Source organism: Rhincodon typus, chromosome 7, assembly GCF_021869965.1.
Source record: "Rhincodon typus isolate 14 chromosome 7, sRhiTyp1.1, whole genome shotgun sequence".
NCBI lineage: Eukaryota > Metazoa > Chordata > Chondrichthyes > Orectolobiformes > Rhincodontidae > Rhincodon > Rhincodon typus.
Genome location: NC_063338.1, coordinates 16,227,623 through 16,251,301, shown reverse-complemented (window position 1 = coordinate 16,251,301; position 23,679 = coordinate 16,227,623). Strand labels below are relative to the sequence as shown.

Below are 23,679 nucleotides of genomic sequence, written 5' to 3'. Positions count from 1 at the left end.
CAGATTCTTTCAGGTCTTTACTAAAGACACAAGGCAGTTGACACGTTAATTTTCAGTCTGTCAGTCACTGGTTAGGGACAAGAGTTTACAGCAAATGGTGGTGTTAGAATAACTGGTCATCTCCCAGTTTTTATTTATTTCACATTGCAGAGAAACAAAAAACAAGAAGTGTCTGTTTCAGTCTGGAGAACTTCAACCTCTATTGGTCATGTAGAAGTTGTCCACATGCCCGGAGCCAGCTAGCTGTTGTCACGCTTATAACCATGAGCTCACACAAGCATTCTAATTAAAAACCAAACCAACAGTCTACCTCTGGACGAAGCTTGCTCTGAACATACTCTCAACGATGTTTGGGCCTCAAATATCTCCCCATCACCTCTTAAAGCAAACCAAAATAAAGAAAAATATAAAGACGCAGTTATTACAATGGGATATCTTAAAGTGTTCAACAGAATACATTTTTAAAACATTAAACATATAAAAATGTTCCTGGACAAATAATGCAAGGTGCCTCTGTATTTTGGAGGGAGTCTAATTTTTAAATGCACGTAAAATTGTCCTTATGTTTGAAATAGAAAGATAGCAAAAATTATTTGCGCCGTAAGTGGAAACTTCTTACTTTTACATATCTGAATAAGCCAAACAAAATATCAGTTCTAACAAAAAACTAATGCAACCAGCCACTAGAGGGAACTAAACTATCTTTATACACAGCAACAAGAAAACATTGGTGTAAATCACAGTTCAATACTTACATTTGAGATCGAAAAGCAATGCAAAATTATTGCCATTTTAATAAATATGGATTGCTATTAGTGACATCTGATCACAGAAACAAATGCTGGTCAGAACACCAAGACAATTCCTTGTTTGGAATAGGGTTGCAATATTTTTGCATATCTTATCTTTCAACACGCCAGATAGGATTGATTGCACAATTTTTCACAAATGAAATTTAACACTAGCAAGGGGGTAATTGCCACGGATTTCAAAACAAGAATGAATTTTAGTATTTTAATTTTGTCAGTGTGTTTCAATTTGATAATCCAATGCTATCACAAACTCAATCTCAGTTATGGTGGAAATTAAAACTACAAGACAACAAGACTCCTGCCTACCACTGCCAAAACAAGCTTGCATTTACATTGTGCCTACCATATTTTAATGCAAATTGTTATTTCTAAACCACTATCCATATTAAAGCAGATGAACACCATAATGACCCATGAACAAGATACTTCACGTGATTGAGGAAGAAGAACAACTCGCTACTTTATTCAAAATACTGCCATGCACCTTTAACACAGGCCCATGAGTATGCAGATTGTCAACAAATAAAACAACATACTTTAAGGAGCATTCCTTCAATACACGTTATCATGCACTCCAGATTGACAATATAGCAGTGGATTGGAATTTGAAAATGACATTTCCTGATGCAACCAGCAAGAAGGTACAAAAATATTTTCAAAGGCAACCAGCTACGTTAGGAATTGTCAGTCTCAATTTACCAAAACATCAAACTTTGAAAGTGTAAGCAAGACATAAAAGTTGGCATTTATATCAACTTGTCATAGGTAACAAAAGTAAACAGACATGTGATAACTAATCTCTTCCAATCAGTACACTAAATCCTGAAACACAAACCACAATGCTATTTTCTGTTCTGCACTTATGCCAAAACATCTAGATTTTATATTTGGCCGTCATCTATTGACAATTTGAAAGAATCCCAAATGGTTAGCACCAACTCGGCCAGCAGCCACTCCAGTGCCTTAATCGCCATCTACCTGCCAGATCTCTCTTCCATAGCTTATCCAATTTTCTTTTAAAAACCATGATTGAACTGGTTTCCCCACCACAATCCCTTGCAGCATGTTGCAGATTGTAACCAATCACTTGGTTAAAAGATTTTGCCCTTGTCAGTGTTGCTCCTTTTGCCAATCATCTTAAAAATCAGTATTTTTGGGCTTACAACCTTCCACCAACAGGAACAACTCCTCCTAGGTAAACCTGTTCAGACCCCCTTATGATTTTGAACATCTCTATTAAAACGCCCTTTCAGCCTTGTCTGAAAACTGCAGCTTCTCAAAGTGCTCATATAATTGAAACCTTTCAACAATTTATTCTATGGAACCTTGTCCACAACTGCTCTAAAGCTTATGCATCCTTCCAGTGTGATGCCCTCAACTATATGTACCATTTCAGTTCAGGTCTAACAAGTATTTTAATAAAAGGTTTTGCTTTTGAGCTCAATGCCTCTATTTATTAATCACAGGATCCCACGTGCCTTCATCTCGCAACCTGCTCCACCATGTTCATGCTTTGTACACATACACCTTCAGGTCTCTGACCCCTAATTACTTCCCACACATTAGCTCTGCCAGAGAAGCCAGGCTCTCCATCCCATCCCTAAGAAAGACACCCCCCACACCATGGAAGAATCTAGGTAAGAGTAAGGGTGTAAGATAAATACAAAGCACTATTCTATGTTCAGTAAGTCAAGCTTATTAAATAAAAAAAGAATTGCAGATGCTGTAAATCAGGAAACAAAACAGAAATTGCTGGAAAAGCTCAGCAGGTCTGGCAGCATCTGTGAAGGAAAAAACAGAGTTAACGTTTCCAGTCCAGTGACCCAAATTGTTTATGTTTTTTCCTCCACAGATGCTGCTAGTCAAGCTTATTTATTGACTACCTGTAAAAGTAGTCATGCCACTGATTACAATTAGATCTCGGAATCCAAACAATGCCTTTCTGCATCGTAGAAAGTGGGTGACACATCCAATTCCAGTTAGGGGTGGGGGTGAGGGGGTAAGCGACATGAGCAGCTGCTCTCACAGGAAACGTAGGTAAGTTACACAACAGGTACCCAATGACAAATGTCCCTCCTGAACTTTGTTCCTCTCCTTTAGCAATAGAACTTAAATTCCAGGTCATTAAAAAACCTTCAGCATTGCAAACTGCCTCCATTAGTAAAATCATCGCAAGTGAAAAAGGAGCGCTCCGAACTCCGATGTCAGAAAAAAACTGTTCAAATTCTCATTGCAACCAGAAGTGTCTAGGAATACAGGAACAAAAAAGTGATCATTTAGCCTTGAACCTATACTGCCATTAAGTTTACGATTGATCTGCACGGCATTCATAATTACACGGTGATGATCCACATCTTCTAATAACTTCAACCTCCCAAGGCATTCATGTCTCTCTCAAGACACCTAATGAACCAATGGAGGTAGGGGGAGGGAGTAAAGTTCCCACTGGCCAGTGGGGGGGAAAACGGACTCCTGCTTTCACTTGAATAAAGCAGTCAACCTAGTCTTCTTTCGTTTGTCACCTATCATAATGTACTCTGGGTGAAAAACTAACTACTATTACCAGGCAGCTCAGAAGCACCAAGCCCCAAAAGAAAGACCTGAGACAACACCTGTGGTAGAAGGTGTGAGAATCAAGGGAAAGGTGTAATTTCACTCATTCATCAATCCATCCACCACAGATGTATCTGGTAAAATTAGTATGACACTCTGCTGCAGTCACTGCAGAGACAAAGACTTCTCTTCAAACTGTGTATACTCTCCATATTTGTGACACGCACGCTAAATGAATACAGAACAGATCTAGTAGTTCAAAACTGGTCATTAATGGCAAATTTTAGCATCCTGGAGGAAGTAACAAGCAGGACGGATAAAAGGAAGCAGAGAACGTAATATATTTGGATTTACAAAAGGCAAAGTACCACACAACACTACTTAACTAAGATAGATGCTGTAGTCAAAACAGAATATTAGCATGGATAAGAAAATCGGCTAATAAAAGCTGGAATTGGGATAAGGAGGGCATTTTCAAGATAGCAACTAATATCTAGTGGTGTGTCAAATTTACCAGTGCTGGGCCACAATTATTTACAGTACACATTAATGACTTGAATTAGAAAAGTGAACATAAAGTTAGCAAATGACAAATAGGTAGAAAGGCAAGTGGTGAGATTAACTACTCAGAGGGATATAGACAGGTTACGCAAGCGGGCATTAACTTGACAGATGGAATGTGATGTAGGAAAACATGGTGTTGAATGTTATTTAAATGGAGAAAAACTGTAGAATGCTAAAGAGGAATTTGGGATTCATACGCAGAAATCACAAAAAGCTAGAATACAAATGAGCAATTAATAGGGAAGACCGAGTATAAAAATAGGGGCGTTTTGCTAAAACTATAACAAGGCAGTCAGACCATATCTGGAAAACTGAAAAGTTATGGTCTCCCTACTCAAGGGAAGATGTAACTGTTTTGGTGGCTGCCCAGAGAAAGCTTACTAGATTTATCCTGGGCAGAGGGACTGTCACATGAGGAGAGGTTGAGTTGTGCCTGAATTTACTTGAATTTAGAAGAATGAGGCACAATCTTATTGAAGCATACAATATTCCTCAGGGGCTTGACAGGCTAGATCAGAAAAGGCATTTTGCCTCAGACAGTCTAGGACCAGAGGGCATCATCTCAGGAGGGTAGTATGAGCCAAGACTATGTTGTCAAATATACTCAATTCTGAAATGAACAGGTTTTTAAATCAGAGAATGAAGGGTTATGGGGAAAAAAGGCAAGAGTATTGGGGATCATTGTTTGAATACTGATTACTGAATAGCAGAGCAATTCAATGGACTAAATTCTGGTTTTGTGATCTTTTGAAATGCTGTGGGGTCTTCAACAACAGGTTTATATTCCACCATGATCTGTAACTTAGCCGAGAGCCTGGCATACCCTCACTCTACCACTGACGTGAAGCCAGCAGACCAGACTGGATTCAGTCAATACAAAACAACCCAGCAGCAGCACCAAGTCAAATCGAAAAGTGAGGTACCAAACAGAAGGAACAGAGGAATGTGTATTTTAAATACACAGTCAAGCAATTTTACAACTGGATTAAACCAAATCTCTGCTGTCCTGCCATTTTGCCATATAAGTGCTGGTGGACAATTGAACAGCAAATGAAACAAGCATCTTCAGACTCCAAGAAAAGCATTTCCAGGTTTCCAATGGTCCCCCTGCTCAGACAGATTGCATTGGTAGGTATAGAACTTCCAACATTGCCTTTGTGGGATTGTCTTTGCAATTCTTTTATATGCCCAAGTGTAGGATTGAATTGTGTACCAGACAGCTTTGGGAACCAAGGATTAAAACTTCATCTCATTAATCAGCACACATCTTCAGTTACTGTTAGAAGATCTTGCAGTTCTGATGCATCCAATGACAAACAGTCTAGACAATAGACAACAGAAATCAAAGGGTCAAATGGTAATGCCTTGTCTGAGGATCACTTCCAGAGAAACCAAAATAGGAAATATTAGATAAGACCGCAATGATCAAGATGTGGTAACTATTAAAAGTTGATGTCACAGGTGGTTGGGTGTATTATCCGTGCCATGGTTTTATTCACTACAAGTGAAGATGAAAAGACAACTAAAGTTCAACAGAAATCAATTAAAAGCCTGTTAAGCACCTGATTACAAAGGAAAAACAAAGGTGACATGCTATACAATAAAAATATTAAAAGTTGAGATACATATAGATATTCAGATTAAGAAACAACAGGACTACTTGGAGAGACTAATTCAGCTTGCTTGAAACCATTGCACCTAAGACTAAATTTACACTGATTCACAAGTCATTCCTGGTACTGCAGTTTGTGATGACATGCTATTTATGCTTAAAAGTTTTTTGTAGGGTTTTTCCACAGCTAACTGAACACAAGCACTTCATAGGCAGGCACAACTGCTAAATCTAGAAGTGGCTCTGTCTGATATTGTAAGCTGTGAAAACAAAAGGATGCATTCAGCTGCCATGAAAATGCCTTGGCCATCAAAATGGATCTGTTAATCTGCTAAAACTGTCATTGGCTTTTCCCTTGGGAATGTGACTCAAACTTTAGGTTGAAGCCTCATCTTGTTTTTCAGGTGTCTCTTACCAAGACCAAAAGATAAGTGGAAAAGTAATTCAATGATAACCACAACTCTTCATACAGTACTACCTCTAAGTGGGCTGTAACTTGAAACTTAAAGATAAGGAAGTGCTGGATATCCTGGACCCAATTTGGAACTCAAATCAGAAATTAAATGTCAATTTCCAAATCAAACTGTTTAAGCCTCCAATCATTAATGAAAAGTGGGTGTTACTAGGCAAAATAAAGAATAGTAATCAAAATAAGAACTGATAATTGTAGCAGTGACAGTCAAATTGCTCCAATTTCCTAAAATCCAGCTTGTTAACTAATGGCCTAATGAGAAAGAAGCCTGCAGTCCTTGTTCAGACTAGCCTATAAATGGCTTGAGCCACATACCACTCCATGTATTAATTCTTGAAAGTGAGATAATAAACCAGACAATCCACTTGGCTATGATCTAGGAACTGAAACAGAATCTGAAGGCACTCACAAACCAGGTGCTAGCTCAGACAATTCGAACAGCTGCCTCAAAAATTATACCCAACCAAAACCTTATACAACTCCACATCATCCCCAAGGATGCCCCATCTCACTAGCAGGGCAGAACCAGAGATGGAGGCTAATGATTCTGAAAGAATGCAACAGAAGCAGTAATAGGCCCCGAGTGAGAACTTCATGCCATAGATAAGCAGGTAAATCTCATTAACACCGTTACCATCTTTCCTCAGCCAGTGCATCAGTACACTTTCATGTTGAATACCAAGGGTACATGAACCAGCACACTGGAAACCTCATTCATGAGTTGCAGACACTTGTAAGCGTTTGTGCCTGAAACATTGATGCCCTCTCTTAGAATAAAGAACAGTAACAATAGTCTCCTCTGGTGAGGGTATCAAATATTGTGCTCATCTTACAAACTTAATGTTAAATACAAATTTCACTCCAAATGATACAATTATCCAGAATCCATAACAGTAGTTCTGGGGAATTCTCTATAAATTGCATCTCATGTTTACAGTCACTGAGATGACTGGTTATAGCACTTATGATTATGAAACTTGTATTTACAGATTTTTACATAAACAATGTCCCAGATTTAAAATCAGTCTATGCTCATAACACTGCTGCTAAAAGGTTGCTCCTTTAACTGAAATTTTTAGTACATTGCAGCACAGAATAAATAGTTACAGAAAATTTGTACATCTATGACTTTTTTTAAACCATTTGTACAATATAAAGCAACAGAACACTGATGATTTCCATTCTACCAATGAAATATACCCTGCGTACACTGCACTGTACACGTTTCAAGCATTAGGTTCCCGGGCACAGGGGGGGAAAAAGTCAATGGCCCAAGATATTCATACATCCACATGACGATTACCCACAAAGGCAAATCATGATTCCAACAAACAGTGCACAAAAGAATTCCTGTTTCAACATTGAAATTATAAGAACAAAGCCTCAACTGTGCCCTCTTCCAAACAAATGCCTTCACTAAAAGGAGGACAGTAGTCCGATGTGTTGCAATTAAGTAACAAATCCATGCAAAATGGGGCATCCACCCTGATGCCTTTTTCTCATGATATTTGGAAGATATCCTGAGTAAGTGACCTCAGACTGCAGCTATCAAAACAAACCTTGCAAGCAGTAGCAAGTTGGAAAGATCTGATTGTCTCAACTGCCAGTTTAGAGAATCACATTAAATTAGTTCGCAAAAAGGTAGAAATGAATCTCCATCTATTTCTGCTCAACATTCAAGGTTTTTGACTTGCTAGATGTTAGCAATGAAAAACACTGCAATATAACTAACCTCCAACACATTAAAAAAAATCAACCTGCAAACATTCAAGAAATCATCGAAAAACAACTAAAGCTGAATAACTACTCACAGATTCTTGTGACTGACACAAAGAAAGAATATTGCTGCAGGTAAAATTGCGAAACCACCCTTTTTTTGAAAAAAGCAGGGGTCTTGAGTAGGGCCTGCACACCATTCAATTACATGGCCAACATGTAAAGGAGCATTGACCGCCATGCCAGAGGTTTGCTGGCAGATCAACAGAAAGCAATAATGAAAGTGTTGAAAGAAAAAATGCACAAAATGGCCAATTAGCTTTTCTTCACCTTGTTGTAAAATGACGTAAAATGACAACAACGGGATGTTGTGCATCTCCAAACAAAAAAATTTTGAGCAGCTTTGATCAATCAACATTGTTATACCCTTAAAAACAAGTTTAGCAGAATTTCCTGACAATACCCAACATAGAAACCAAACTTAGAAAACAAGGGGTCATTCAGCTATTTGAGCTTCCAACTCAGTATCCTGTTCCCACTGATACCCATTGATCCCTTGAGCCGAGAACCATATCCAACCCTGAGCAATGTTCTGATATAGTTTAATGTCAAGAAAAACATTTATGAAGGAACAGGAAAGCAGCAATGAAAAGGGAAAATACATAAGACCAGCACTGGAAAGCAGGAGATGGCTAAATGGCAGGTGGTAGTATCAGACAATGAAAATTAATCCAAAATTTAAAGCACAGAATGTGTTGACACCCCAGGAATTTAGGGTAAACAAAATCCACCCTCAACGTGCCTTAAATGTTTAACCTATCTTTGATTTTTCTTCAAAATGCGTCCAGTGCCTCATTTGAATTCCATTTCTGCCATTTAACCATCTTCTGCTCTTCACTTGTGTTGTGTTATTTATAGCTGTACAGATTTCCCCTCAAACTTGCTCATCTACAAGCACACCCAGCTTTGATGAAGGGCTCATATCTGAAATGTCAACTTGGTTGTTTTCATCAGAATATTCTATCTGCAATACAAATCAGGAATTGCAGTTGAAAACAGATTCTATAACTGGTCAGAGAGCAGTTTAAATGCACTCAAACAATTTAGCTGTTTCATTTAACAATCAGCCATTTTTCTCAAGTAATGATTTTATATTCAGCAAATGACTAAGAACATTTCATTTCTTATCCCAAGATTGTTTTCGTGTTCTACATTCCCCAGCCGTGGGAAACAACCCCTCTACAGGTTCGTCAAGCCGTTTTCGAACCTCATGTTCAGTGAGGCCACACCATGTTCTTCTGGATTCCAGAATCTAATCTGTCCAATTTACTGAACACACACAGCAATGGAAACCAATGGCCAATCAAATGCATCCTCACCCAATAGTCTCCAAGTGAAGTGCACAGTAATCCAGTTGTCAAATATTGAAAGTGACAACATAAGATTTGCTTGCTGACAAAATCAGCAAGGTACAATCCAACTTAATATTTCAACTTTAAAGTCCAGGCTTGTAAAACAAAGCAAGGAGTTCACTGGTCCCCCTTTTTTTAAAATTGTTCAATGAATTCATTCGTGAACTGAGTACATACCATAGCAAAACAGCTGCAGTACATTTCCTACAGGCATTGAAATGTAATGAAATTCCTGACTTCTAGATGTACAGGCTGCAGACATTTTTAAAATGCTGCAAGAGACAGATGTGATACTCCAACGCTATAAGTAGACTTCAATCACAATCAAGCTACCATTCTCATTTGTGCTAATTTGGGACAAATGGGATCATGCACAGGAAGAGCCAGTAGGAAAGTCGAGCTTCTAAAATGTAAGAACATTTCCACACAGCTAGCTTTTGGAGATATTCATATATAAAAGAATTTAATTTTGCAAAAATCAGGAAGTCAAATTAAAATGACAGGATTCTTTCCCAAAACCCTGAGTACATACCACCCAAAAGACATCCAAAAGTTCAACAGTTTGCACATCTCTTACACCTATAAAACTGCAACTGCCAATGATCTGCATATTCATTAACAATCTTAGAAAATCTGGCTGGCTTCTCATTCAACCACCCAGCTAGTTTGATAAAATCTGCAGATTTGACCAGATGCTAAAACTCCGTGTAAAGCAAGTTGATGGCAGACATCAAAAAGGGGCCTTCGCAGACTCCTGGCGAAGTTCACATCGGCTTGAAATTTCGAATCATTTCAGTTTTATCTGAACTTCTGCCTTAAGCCAGTAACAGGCTTCCATGTGAAACTTTGTTCAAAGACTCCAGAAACAGCACTAAGATACATCATTCAGTTTTCCAGATAAATCAAACGGAGACAAGCAACAAGTTTCTTGTCAAAGAGTAATAATTAACTGGACTTTATTTTCTGGGACCAGAATCTTGCTGAAAAGGCATTAGTTGTACAATAGAGGTTTTATATTCAGTATTTGCATTTCGATTTTAGCAGCAGGATTGACAAAGATCTAAAAGCACCACAGGACTATATCCAATTTACAGCTGCCACACAGGAATACAAAGACATCAAAACAGGGATTAAAAAAAACCATGATGAATTATATACACGTCAAATGAAGATACTTTCCAGTATGAATGCAAGAAATCATGTATTTTAATAAGGTCTCAATTTATCCCTAGCAATATTCATTGGTGCAAATGCCAATCTACAATTGCTCATTTTGGAATGAAGTAACCAATATAACCTGCCAATCATATTTTAGGGCTTATCCAATACTTTTCTTAAACTCAGTATTACTTAACAGCTATTCATCTTAAGTATGCACTCATGATAAATGTATGCTTTATAGAAACAATTATGGGCAGTTACTGAGTGCAAGTGCATGACCTCATTATGCTTCAGGTTTGCTCCACATGAGCTTGTGAAAACCATTAATGTTTATATAATTTGATTCAAACTAAACTACAGAGCAAAGTGGATTTAAGGTACAATGATCTTCGTATCAAATTGCACCAACTGATCTTCCAGGTGGAGCATGATCCCTTGCAACACAAATTCAAAAATTGGGCATCTCCAATAGAGTAAGCATCAGACAAAGTGCAGGTAAGTTATCCCAGCATCCTGGTCAATATTTATCCCTCAAACATCACAAAAACAGAACACCTAGTCACGATCATACTGCTGTTGAATATTATGCATGCAAAAGCAAAGACAATGACTGCACTTCAAAAGTATTTTGGGACATCAAGGTTGTGAATGACTGTATAAGATTACAAGTACCATCTTAAGATCACGGTCGTGACATATTTTCCTTTTATCGCTGCAGAAATAGATTAAATATACTCCAATTAAGTTAACTTCCACTTCCTCTGTTGTCTCCAAGCGTTTGCTATCCTATGCCTACTGCTTCTTTCCTGGATCCCTTGAATTTCTGTAGAAGTCTTAAAAGAATTTCTATCAACAGTTCTGAACAGTACATTTACTCCTTGTGAATTTTTCAACGTTCTAAAAGACTTGAAACATTGGCTGTTTCTCTCTCCATAGATGCTTCCAGAACTGCTGAATTTCTCCAACATTGTGTTCTTAAATTTTACAGCTCCAACATTTGCAGTTTTTTGCTTGCATCACTCCGGTGTTCCTCTGAAAGGAATACACTTTCATAAAAGAGCTTAAGCATGACTAAATTCCATTCCTACAACCTGCAAGGTTGATTCCAGTTAATGCTAAAATTTCTTCACCATCTTGCAAATCCATAACTCCTACCATATGGGAGGCAGCAAGCGTGCAGGAACACCAGCATCAAGCTCCAGTCACAAACTATCCTGATTTGGAACTGGACTCTCATTCCTGCTCGGTCAGAAGTCGTTCAAAGTTCCATACAAACCGTAGACAATACTCTTCATCACCACACACAGTTAAAGATTGGCATTAAATTCTGGGTTCTTGCAGTAGTGATAGTGTCCCTACCTCTAGGCCAGGAGACCCAGTTCATTCAGTGTTAAAAGATTCTGCCAACAGCAAGGAACAAACTACCACAAGTGATTAAAATGCAAGAATATTGTCCCACACCCAGGTTACACAAGTTTAGCACAAAATGCACAACTGCTAGAGAGGCCTGCAGATACCACAGTGTGCGACTGCTCCCATCCATTTATCTATTTACTGGGCTTTTTCAAATCATTTTATATCAGAACCTGAAGTGTTTTCTATGAAGTCAAATATAGGCACAATATAACTCAACCATAATCAGTAACAAGGATATTATGTTCAATTTCTTCCAATTACCAAACTGAGTGAATAAAGGAACATTCCATATCTTAAGCATTGACTCAACAATTTGAGGTAAAAGATAATAAAGAAAAGTATTGAGTAACAAACTGGTAAATATTAATTAGGCTATTATGCTCACGTTAACACAAGGTTATTGCAATTGAGCCATTTATATGAATAATCAATAAATACAACCAATTTGTTAGTAAATCCTTATGGTTAATACCAATGATATCAGAAACCCATTCAAATGCTTTTACAATTATCAAATTTAACAAATTCTTTTAACTGCTGTTTTTACCAAAAGAAATGCTAGCGATGAGACTACTTTTGAAGGAAAGACAATGATTAATTTGAATTCAATTTTATTTTTAGTACTGATAAACCAATTGTGAGCAGTAACTGAGGCAAATGAGGGGTACGTAAGGTGACTTAACCAATGTGCAAACCAGGAATGACAATTATACTTTTTTGAAAAAAAAAAGCACATTGAATAGCATAACAGATTACACTAGTGCCTCAAAATAGACAATACACTTGCCAAGATCACAAGGCAATCATAGACTGTACACAAGTTAGGCACGAGAGCATCCTGCAGACAAGAAACAAACCTCCAAGCAACAGCATAACTGGCAAGACAATTTTTCAGACACAAGCAGTGTAAAGTCTCAACTTTTTTTTTTCCTTATCCAGAATGCTGAGGTTGAGTTGCACCATAGAAGCTTGGCGCAGATCCTGGCAAAATTTAGAGGCTTGTCCCAGCCATCAATTTATAAATTGACAGCCGGGCCACACAGCTGCTTTCTGGAAAATGGATTTTGGCCTGAAGTAGGCCAACCTCAATTAATCCATTTATACAAGTGACTAACTCCACAGAAGCAGGAAATGCGTTCTTCCTGTGGCCTGCCAAATAAGGCTCTGATATTCCATCAATCAGCAGAGATAGATTTGAAACAAGTTCCTTTGAGTGCTGTGTTTTATTATAATTCCAGCAACTGTCTTTATTCTTTGCTTTAAGAGTCCACAGCACATTCAGCACCATCACAATTCTTCATTCATGAGCCCATTTCGTTTCCCTATATTCTTTTCATGGCTCATGGGTATCACTAGTAACGTCAGTATTTATTGCCCAGTTGCCCTGGAATTGCTACATCATTCCCGACATATAGATCAGAGACTGAGCAAAAGGATCAGATTTCCATCCCTAAAGCACGTGGATGAACCAGAGATAGTAGGAGCTGCAGATGCTGGAGAATCTGAGATAAGAAGGTGTAGAGCTGGATGAACCAGATGGGCTTGTACAACAGCAGCAATTTCATGGACACCACTAGCGAGATGAGCTTACAATTCCAGATTTATTCACTGAATCTAAATTTGACCAGCCAGAGCTTTACCTTGGGCATCTTGATTATCAGAATAGTGACATCACCACTAAGCCACCAACTTCTCACATGCTACATGTCTATTCAAACATGCGGAGCGTCAGAAAAACAATAAAATAAATTCCACCTAAACACATGCAGACCAATAGAGAGAGTACTATTGCAAAGTGATTAGGAACTTAAACCCAACTGATTTCCCACCCTTATTCAACAATTCAAGTAAATTTTAACATCCTGTTGCTTAAGGTGAGATCACCTAATGCAACTTGCATCAAGTCAAATTCTGCATCTCCCAGGTTTCTGATCCAGCTCAGCCAACAAAAACGCAATTTCTGCTTTGATGTATTTCCTACCTCCCCTCCACATCAGTCAACTTCATCACCCATTTAGTCTGGCACAATTGATTAAATCCTTTCAATCTAACGTTTTGCACTGAGAATATTCAATGTATTTCCAAGATTGGGAAATAACATATGGCTAAACCATCTGACCTGATTTGAGGATAACACCATTCCAGCACCTTGTATACTTACTTACAGAATTTGACTCACAGCTTGTGCTTAAATGTGGAGACTAGCATTGTGTAGAGTAGTATTGCTACTAAAAATAGCAATTCTGAAAAAAGTGCATTGACTGAACAGGGACAATGCAGCTCAGCAGTCAGATTGCTGTGGTGTCTATTTGCATTTTATAGTGAAACTTCCATGGATTATAACATGGAATCTGCATTCAAGATGGATACACAACTTAATTGGTAACAGTGGACAAGATGCAGCATGTGCACCTAACTCACTTAACTTTCTACTCTACTTCAAATCAATATGAGACCAAGATTGCTATCTGGGTCAATGGCCAAAGTGGTAGATTTTAATGAACATCTTAAAAAGAATAGCAAGGTGGAGATGATTCCAAAGGTAGAGATAAGGCAAATGAAAGCATGGCTGCCAACAGTGGATCAATTAAAGAAGAATGCAGTCATCTCACCAGTTTGAGCAGCTGGAATTTTAATAGATGAAGAAAATAAAAGGAATAAGATGACATGAGAATTTAAAAATCCAGACACTGCTAGATTGCAAGCTTGCGTGAACAGGCAAGCACAAGGATGGTGAATGAACAAGTCATGGCACAAGTTAATCAAGATAGCTACCTGAATCTTGAGTACAATTTTGTGTGGTGAATGATTGAATATTGGAAGAGTTAGTTGGATTCCGTTGATAATACAGAAATTGAAGTAGGCAGTCCAAGGGAGCTGCTGCATAATCGAAAGCTATCAAAGTCAAAACAGTAAGACCAGGCATAGCTCACTGTTGACACTTAGTGAGACTCTTGGGCAACACAAGCTCAAAGAAAGAACAGGGATGAATCGTACAGCAAGACTGGAACTCCAGGTTAAGGCAGCAGGTAACATGGAAAAATCGTGGTCTAATCAGCAAAGGAAAGCAGCAAGGGCAGCTGAAAAGTCTCGAGACTTGTGACATTAAAATCCATCAGCTGTTTGCACTTACCAGAGTACAGGATAAATATATCATGGAATACTAATTAAGAAAATGGTTTGTGAACAGAAGTTAGCATTATCTTTGCATTCCAGAATAAACTTTGACTTGAGTAGTTGTACCAATAGAGAAGACACGGTCCTGTCAAATTTGGTGATTAGTTCTTAAACTAGTTGTCTGCATTATACATTCAAATCAAATGTCCCTTGGTCTCAAGGGAGAAGAGATGAAGAGCAATAGCAGATAATGACTAGAGTGATGAACAATAATGACTTCAATGAATAAAAGGACAAAACTGACACTGAAGCTGTAACTAGCCACGCAAATGAACACAGTCAACAATTTGATAGTGACCTGAGAGAAACAAAAATATGGTTGGCTGGATTTTACAAAATGAGAGTGGAAAGTGATATCAGAAAACAGCAAAATGATTTTACCAGTGGTAGCTACCATGGACACAGCAAGGCCATTCGAGATGGCCATAAAATGTGTTGGACAACTGATATGGAAGTTGAACTTACTGTGGAATGGTAAGTATTATTTGGTGCACCACCAAAGGAGAGAAGCAGAGAAAATACCAAAGGGAACTTTGGCATATACTCAGGAGAATGGACTAACAAGATTTGGAGCAGGACAGAACATCATACCAGTTTTAGCACTGCAAGTAGACAAATGGAGAAACTTCATTAATAGAAAAGCAGCCATCACCCCTCAGCTGTGTTCCTGTCAAGACCATGTTAATATCATCATTCACAAACCTACTTATGACCAAGGCTTTATTCACAAAGTTAAAGTACATTATAAAAGGAGAGGGGACAGAGACAGCCAATCCAATGTTGGAAGTAATGAAAGGAGGATAGTGGTATTCGGCCCAACAGGTATGCTGGAAGGGAAGGCTGAGGAGTACAGAATCAGCCAAATCAAGACTGGAAGGCAACAGAAAGGAGATACCACCATGACTGAAGGATTGGGGTTTGACAGGGTAAAAGAAAAGGTATGCAGGAGGATCAAACAAACAGCATGATGTAACCATGTGAACGGCACTTAGGAACTAACAAGAATACCCAAATGAACGGACCACCTCAATGGGTGCAAGGACAAGAGATTTTGAATTCAAAAACAACTATCACTTGTTCCTTCCAACAGAATGTCTGACACCTTCTGAGCTGCCTGTTCAGTTGGGATTATTAACTTATGATAAACAATGATTTTATTACCCCCGGAATAACCAAGTCTACAACATTAAGAGGGTTCTTGTGATGGAGTGGTAGTGTCCCTACCTCTGATCCTGGAGACCCTGATTCAAGCACCACCTGTTCCAGTGTAACAACATCTATGAACAGGTTGTTTACTAAAATAAACAATAGTCCACCCTTCAAAAGTTTCTGGTATGTTGCTTAGTATGCCAACCTGTTATACAGTAGACTGGGGTTCAACTTAATCATGGGTGTAACTGATCTTTGCACAGATGGCTGTCTGTGAAGAAGGGCATCCCTTTTCAAAAAAGGAATCTTGTGACACAGTGGTAGTGTGCTTACCTGTAAATTCTATGCCCCTTGGTTATTGACCCCTTTATTAAAAAAGGAAAAATTTTCTTCCTTACTACACACCAGAAGGCCCAGATCAAGTCCCACCTGCTCCAAAGGTCTCATAACACATGAACAGGCTGATTAAAAACATCTACATTCCATCCTCTGTAACGATAACTTCTCCAAAAACTACACTACCCATTTCAATGCCAGAGTTTGATGGCCAACATTTAGCAGCAAGCAAACTTTGGAGATCTGGGAAAGATACTACTCCCTGCGCCACTCACTATCATGTACAAAGGTTGCAGAGATGAACGTGTAGCCAAAAGGTGTTACAGAAGATTGAACTTTAGATTCCTAGGAATTGGAACTGAAGGAAATAAATCAATTGGATTTGTACAGACCGGATATGTTGTAACTGAACAGTCAAGACCAATGTTCTTGAAGAGAACTTTTCTACTGCTATTGGAAGGACATGAACTAATCCGGCAAGGGATCAGAACAAGCCAAGTGTGGAAAACAGGTATACAAAAAGTTAGGAAACCCTGATAACGTGAGAAGAAATATTAAGTTTTAGGTAGGGTTCAGAGCAAGAGGCCATAAGATAAACAAGTAGGCCATTCAACTTGCACTTGCCTTCCTTCTCCCTATCAGTTGTGAAGGAATCAAAGGTCACTCAGTTGATCTCAGCCTTAAGTACACTTAATAACCAAGCCTTGACAGCCTTCTTCAGTGAAGAATGGTAAAGATTCTTTACCCTGAGAAAATAAATTCTTCCTCATTTGTCTTTAATGTGTGACCCCTCTTTCTGAGATTAAGCTGCCTGGTCCTAAACTCTCCTGCAAGAGAAAACAACCTTTTTGCCTCTACACTGTTAAGCCCGTTAAGAATCTTGTATGCTTCAACAAGGTCTTCTCTCATTCTTAATTCCAATGAGTACCGGACCAACCTACTCAATTGGACTGCCTCCAATGCCAGTATATCTTTCCTTAGATAAAGGGGCCCAAAGCACTGCACAGAACTCCAGCTGTGATTGGACTAATGCCTACTGTAGTTTTAGCAAAACATTCCGACTTTCATACTTCATTCCCTTTAAAATAAAAGCCAACATCTGCTGAACTTGAATGCTAACTTTGAGAATCTTACAAAAGATTCCCGAAGAGGGAATGTAATAAGGCTCAAATCAGATTTTCTGCACATTAAATGAACACAGGCAGTACAGTAAATAAGATTTGAGAGCTACAGCTACAGAACCACATGCGAATATGAATTTACAGCAATAATGGAAACCTAGGTCAAAATAGATCGGAGCAAGGTTCTATACATATTTTTGTATAGACACATCTGAATAAATACAGTTGTGAAAGATAGGGAATAAACCCAGGAAGTACAGAACAACACAGTTTAACATCAGAAATAATGAGAACAAAACTAAATCACTCAGACACGTGTGGATTAAACAAAACCACGGACATAAAGAGGGTAAATTCTCTTTAACTAACTTGATTGACTTTTTTGAAGAAATGACAGGTTCCAAACTATAGGAGGTTGGTGACAACAATGCTGTTAAAAATCATTTTTTCTGAAGAAGGGTCTAGACACAAAAGGTCAGCTTTCCTGCTCCTCTGATGCTGCTTGGCCTGCTGTGTTCAATCAGCTCTACACCTTGTTATCTCAGATTCTCCAGCATCTGCAGTTCCTACTATCTGAGTGCTGTTAAAGTAAAGTACATGGATTTTCAAACAGGATTTTATGAAGTGCAGTACAAACGTATGAGCAAATTTAGAGCTTACAGAAATAACAGGGGCAGAAGCAATATGGATACAAAATTATCCAGAGGGCAGAAACAGTAACGGCAACTTGAATTTTTTGGACTAAAGGGAACTTTAGAAAGTGTCACTCACACTCAGTATTAGTAGCCCTGCTCTTGCTGATACATCAGGTCCTGATCTTCGAGTTACAAAGCACAGTTTCAAAGTTCACAGATGACAAAACTATGACATATATGGTAGAATTCGAAAGGGACTGCAAACTACAGGCTGGAAGCTTGTAACCAATGGTGTTCCACAGGGATCAGTGCTGGGTCCACTTCTGTCTGTCATTTATACAAATGATTTAGATGAGAAGATAGCAGGCATGGTTAGTAATTTTGCAGATGACATCAAACTTGGTGGTATGGTGGACAGTGAAGAATGTAATTGAAGATTACAAAGAAATCTTGACCAATTGGATCAATGGCTGAAGTGCAGCAGATAAATGTATGGTATTGCATTTTAGTAAAACAAACAAGGGCAGGACTTATATAATTAAAAATAGTGCCTTGGGTAGTGCTGTAAAACAGAGATACTTAGGGGTTCAGGTACATAGTTCTTTGACATTTGCGTAGGGCAGTTAAGGAAGGCTTAGCATGCTTGCCTTCACTGCTCAGAACTTTTGAGTATGGAGTTGGGACGTTATGTTGAAGTTGTACAAGAAGTTAGTGAGGCCTATTCTGGAGTACTTTGTCCAGTTCTGGTCGCCCTAATATAGAAAGGATATCATTAAGCTGAAGAGGGTTCAGAATAGATTTAGCAGAATGTTGCCAGGAATGGAGGGTTTGAGTTATAAAGGACAGACTGGATAGGCTGGGTCGTTTTTCACCGTAGCATAGGAGGTTAAGGAGTGACCTTATAGGAGGTTTATAAGGTCATGAGGGGCATAGATAAGATGAACGGCAGGTATCTTTCGCCTCGGGTGGGCATTTCAAGACTGGGGGCATATTTTTAAGGTGAGAGGAGAAAGATTTAAAAAGGACGAGGGGCAATTTTTTTTTAAAAACAGAATGGTTCATATGTGGAATGAACTTCAACAGGAAGTGGTGGATGCAGGTACAGTTACAACATTTAAAAGACATTTGGATAAATACACAAGTAAGAAATGTTTGAGGGGGATTTGGGCCAAGCACATGCAGGTGTTAACTAGTTTAGTTTGGGATTATGATCTGCATAGACTGGCTGCACGGAAAGGTCTGTTTCCGTGCTGGATGACTATGACTCTGGTAGAGGGACCTGGGGTTACTTCTGCATGAAGAATTGAAGGTGACAGTAAGTCAACAGTGCAATTAGCGAGGTGTACCAGATCCTGGATTTCACATATACAGAGAAATATAAAAGTAAGGAAGTTTATGGCATTTTTAAAAAAAATCTGCTTCAGTCTCAACTAGACCACTGTACACAGTTCTGAGCCCCAAACTATAGGAGGGATTCGAAAGTATTGGAAATAGCACTGAAGTAACAGTTCCAGGAACAAGGGACGTATTCCCATGTGATGGTGGTGGTGGTCTGAACAGAGTCGATAGAGATGAACTGTTCCCAACAGTAGAAAGACCAATAATCAGAGGACACCAATTTCATGCGATTGGTAAAAAAACAAAGACAACGTGAGGGAAACCTCCTTACATAGCAACTTGTAAAATTCTGGGATTCGTTGCCTGAGACCAAGGTGGAGACAGATTTAATTGTGGCTTTCAAATAGCACTGGTATGAACTTGAGAAAAACTTGCAGGGCCACGAGTAAAAGATGGAGCAAGGGGGATGCATGTACTTAAATTGCTCTTTGAGAAGAAACATTTGACTGACCAAATGGCCTATGATGTAACCATTCCACAATTCTACGAATTCTGGCCTATTCTGCTTACCTGGCATCAACAGAATGTCAGCTGACACCAAAGGTCCAATGATAAATGCCAACTACGCACATGGACATAACTGCATGTATATTAAAGATTTTAACCACAAGGCTAGGAGAACGTTTGAAAGGTTAATGAACTAACTAAAACAAAGCTACATTAACTGTTAAACAATCTACCCAAGCTCTGTCAACGCTTCAGCATAAACACAGATCCAGTCTTCAAAAAGGGTTAACAGGATGATAGAAAGTTAAAAGTTAAAATTTAAATGTTGTGAAGTTGTCTTTTTTTAAAAATGGTCACATCTATGCCATTAAGATTTTAAACTAACTAAACATCTGATTTCTGTCATTGCTGCCAAACGTTTCCAAAGCATACATTTCCTATTGAAAAAAAAAATCCACATGGTATTTGGATAAAAGGGGCAGTCAATCATCAAGGAACAGAAGATGTAAACTACCTCAAACAAGCACAATACCGCCACGATTTTCTCAACAATTCAAACACAGCTCACTTGGCACTATCAAGCATCAATTGGCCATACAAACAGAAGTCACAAGCTGACTATAATTTTCACTAAACATGTAGTAACTGCAAAAATGCAGATTATAAATACAGCAATCTTATACAGTTTAAAATTAGCTTTTTATTCCCCCAAAAATAGTTCAAATAAATACAATAAATACAAGCAACCAAACTGAATTACTACATTTAGGGTTTTAATTAAAATTCCCATTCCCACTAGGTTGGTGATATTGACTCTTAAAGCATTGATCAACTTATAATTATAAATCAATTGCATGAATTGTGCCCTTGCATACAGACATCCATATTAACCAAACACAGCAGTCATGTACCCAAATGTTAGCATCAAGTCCAGCATAAAACAGCCAATTTAATTGGCTATCAGAACTTCAGGGCAAAGCCCTGAAGCAGCCACACCAAAGTGGAAACTTCTGTATCATTCATGAGCACTTGTGGTGCACTGGTATTGCCCGTACCAAAAAGCTAGGAGGCCCAGGTGTGTAATAATATTTCCGAACAGGGTGATTAAAATAAACATTCACAAGACAAAACTTGCAGACAGACAGCACCATACTTATTTAGGGCTCTCAAGTGGACAGATGGCCCAAGCGGCCAGCTGGGCAACAACACCTACACAGAAGTGGGCACATGGCCCAACGACGCCCATCTAAGCATCCACATGGCCTGGAAGTGAGGGCAGGCACAAAGGCCCAGCCTTGACCACACCATCAGTCTCAACAGCCTGGGGTACACAGGGAAACCACACCCAGGACACCACAGCGCAGGCAGCCGGTGGAGGGGGCGGTGAATGTACTTTTTGTTTCTTTAAAAAAAACAAAATCACAACCAACAAATCCCACTACCTCCATTTAAAAAAAAACTAACTACTGAAACTCACCAGGTCCGGGAGTCCAGGGTAAGCCGGGCCGGAGCTGTGCCAGGAACAAGGGGCGGGTCCGAAGAGGAGAAGGGGGTACAAGTGAAGGTCCAGAGCGTGTCCCCACCCCAGGGACCGAGGAACCGGTCTCAGGAACAGGGGTGAGAGGGGAAAGGAAAAGGGAGGAGGGGCAGGGGTGGGAAGAGGGGGAGGGGGAAGGAATCGCTCGGCGGGAACAATAGTCGGCGTCCCTTCGGGGCAACGACTGCCAGACCGAGGGATACCCAAGGAGAGAGGTGAAGGGAGGGGGGAGGGGAAAAGGGGTCAAGGGTAAAAGGGGGGAAGGGGAGGGGTCAGGGGTAAATAGGAAAGGTTTAGTGAGGGGGGGAAGGGGGGGAAAGCCGCTAACCGCCCTCCGGCCGCCGCTCCTGTCGCCGCCTCTCGGACTGAGCGCCAGACGTACTAACCGCTGCACGGGCCTGACTGCGCGAGCCCAACCGCCGCCGCCCCGCCCTCGGCCAATCACGTCGGCGCGAATGCACACCCGGCCCCGCCAATCACCGCCGCCGCCCCGCCTTCGGCCAATCACGACAGCGCGAACCCCTACCCTAGCCCGCCAATCGCCGCCGCCGCCCCGCCCTCGGCCAATCATGGTGGCGCGAACGCGCACACGATCCCGCCAATCACGGCCGCCGCCCCGCCCTCGCCAATCACGGCGGTGCGAACGCACATCGGCCCCACCTCCCCACCAATCACCGCCGCTGCTGCTTATTCAACCAATAGCGGCAGAGAGTTGTCTTCCCCTCACCCCCGCCATGCCACAACCCCGAATCCCGCCATGTCCAGTTCCATTCAGAACACTGACGCTCTCGTGGCAGGGACCAATCCACAGGCGGCTTTTCCCGCGTGACAAGGCAGGCCCGCCAATCGCGAATGCGATTGTGCGCAGCCGCGCGATGCCGGCTGCGGGCGAGGGGCAGCAATGGCGGATGCCGCACGCTCAAGGTGTGGAAGGCCTCCGTTAGGAGGCGGCTCTAGGGGGAGGGGGTAGGGAGGAGGTAAATTCGACGGCAGGCCAATGACATGCAAGGTAATTGTGATCGAGACTACTGTTCGTGATCTGAAGCCGCAGTCCTCATTGGCCCCAAAGCAGATGCTGGGGCCCTCCCATTCCCGTCCATTCCTCGTACAATCAGAAGTCAGTATGTAACCATGCTGCTGGGGTCACACCGTTCATAAAACTCCAATCAAAAGGCGAGGGCTGCGTGGTGCAAGCGTAGTCATTTCAGCTTCAGACGCAAACTTGGCAAAATACACTCTGGTTGTGCCCAGAAGTATGGTCACTTGCTGCTTAGTGGCAAACCAGAGGAACTAAAGCAAGGTTGCAGCCCTATTTTGATTTCTTTTAAACGGTGCTTTAAAGCACATTTTGAAACGTGAAAGTTAAACTTGTATCTATATCTTTCACACTCCTCTGGTTCCCCCAGGTTAATGGCCAACGAAATATGGTTCAAATGTACTCACTGGAGTGGACCATATAGCCTGTTTTTCCATGGTATTTGATAAGACCGTAAGAAATAGGAACAGGGTAGGCTGTTCGGCCCTTCAAGCCTGCTTCACCATTCAATAAGATCATGGCTGATCCAACATTCCTCGTATTGCTTTACTGTCTGTTTCTTGTAACCCTTAATTTCTCCTCCTGATCAAGAACCTATTTCAGTCTTAAATATGCACAAGGGCTCTGCTCTTTGTAGGAACGATTTCCTAAGACACTCCACCCTCTGAGAAGAAATTCCTCTCCACAGTCTTAAATTGGCACCCCATTAGTCTGACACTGTGTCGTCTGGTCATAGACTCCACCATGAGGGGAAGCATTCTGTCAAGTACCTTAAGACTCCTATGTTTCAATGACATCATCAATGTTGGCTGATCTGCATTCTATCCCCATTTAGTTGCTTTTGCTCCATTTCACTCTCACCCCGTGCATCTTAATCTAACATTGTGTCTCTCTAGGTTTGTTTGCCAAGAAATGTCTCCCAACTGCAGACATTTATATATATCAAATCCTTTTTATAGTAATTTTTGATACCTTGATTGAATTGCCACTATTCTAAACTTGAGGCATTACAACCACAATTGCAATTCTTTCCTCATTGTTTAGTTCTTTACTGTTGTAATTCTGGTAAATCTGTGCTGTAATTCTACTGAGGTCAATTTATCTTTCCTAAAGTGATATATGCAG

The 23,679-nt window shown here is 40.1% G+C and overlaps 1 protein-coding gene across 37 annotated transcripts in view; it reads right to left on the bottom strand.

Moving 5' to 3' along the window:
* The window catches only part of pcbp3 (poly(rC) binding protein 3), a 108,847-nt gene extending 86,904 nt beyond the window's left edge, over nucleotides 1–21,943 (bottom strand). For 12 of the 37 annotated variants that reach the window (XM_048598867.1, XM_048598875.1, XM_048598876.1 and 9 more), the window contains exon 1: nucleotides 21,459–21,921. The gene's annotated coding sequence lies outside the window, so the exon portion shown is untranslated. Of the gene's footprint in view, nucleotides 1–21,458 lie in introns of all 37 variants that reach the window. The other 25 variants (XM_048598890.1, XM_048598882.1, XM_048598886.1 and 22 more) reach the window with 14 other exon arrangements.
* Nucleotides 21,944–23,679: the final 1,736 nt, after the last annotated feature.